This window comes from Tupaia chinensis, unplaced genomic scaffold (genome assembly GCF_000334495.1).
Source record: "Tupaia chinensis unplaced genomic scaffold, TupChi_1.0 Scaffold000561_1, whole genome shotgun sequence".
Classification (NCBI taxonomy): Eukaryota; Metazoa; Chordata; class Mammalia; order Scandentia; family Tupaiidae; genus Tupaia; species Tupaia belangeri.
Window position 1 is genome coordinate 2,555,328 of NW_006160074.1, and position 964 is coordinate 2,556,291.

Consider the following 964-nt stretch of genomic DNA (forward strand, 5'->3'; position numbering starts at 1 on the left):
CGACTCAGGCCCGGGCCCTCCCGCCGCTCCTCCGCCCCACCCTCGCATCCCCGCCACCCCAGGCTCCGCGCGTGTCCAGGCCGCGCCTCCCCGCGCCGCGCCTCCCGCGGCCCGGGGCCCTGGCGACGTCACTGCGGCTCTGACGCGCGCTAATGGAGGCACGGGCGGAGGCAGCGAGGCGCAAGCTTCCTCCCGGGAGGTCCCGGTCCTTGCAGCCTGCGGCCGCGTCCTTGGCCCTCCTCCAGGGGAACCTCGATTTTCCAAACTCGGAAAGCCAGCTGTCCTTCGGCTACTGATAAGGACGCGAGCGTCTGGTAAAAGATTTTTAACAAAGCCCGGAAAGAAATAGCCGGACCCGAGAAAGAGACTAAAAATAGCCGCCAGCTAGAGCTCTGCTCGTGTGCTCTGCGTTCTTAAGAACAATAATAACGACAACAGCCATAATAGCCACCATTTATTGAGCGCTTGCTCTGTGCCAGGCACTGTGTTAAGCGCTTTGCAGGCAACAACCCTCGGAGGTAAGTACCATTATTATCCCTATTTTGTAGGCAACCGGGGCAGAGAGGTTAAGTAACTTGCCCCAGGGCACACAGGTAGCTGATGGCAGTGCCAGAATGCCACCCCAAACTGTCTGATCCCGTATAATCCTCATGTCGACCCACTAAGGTTGGGAGCATTCATTCTCTCCATCTTAAAGATGAGGACACTAAGGCACATGGAAATTTAAGTACCTTGCCCAAGGTCACCTAGCTGGAAAATGGATGAGGCAGAAAGCGAACCCAGGGCTCCTCTCTGTCCGCAGAACCCGCGGTCTTGGCCATAGGCGATGCCACTTCCAAACCACCTCCGATAGCCAGCAGGCTTTGGCCCCGGGTCCCAAGAGGCGCAGACCCCTGCAGAGTTTGGGTGGGTTCCTGCTGCCTCCGATCCCCTGGTGAATCGGGTGTTTCCGAGCATCATTCCT

General features: G+C 58.8%; 1 long non-coding RNA gene across 1 annotated transcript in view; it reads left to right on the forward strand.

Moving 5' to 3' along the window:
* Positions 1-86: 86 nt before the first annotated feature.
* The window catches only part of LOC106735877 (uncharacterized), a 14,622-nt gene continuing 13,744 nt past the window's right edge, over positions 87-964 (forward strand). The window contains exon 1 of the long non-coding RNA XR_001371073.2: positions 87-518. This is a non-coding gene — a long non-coding RNA (uncharacterized LOC106735877). The remainder of the gene's footprint in view (positions 519-964) is intronic.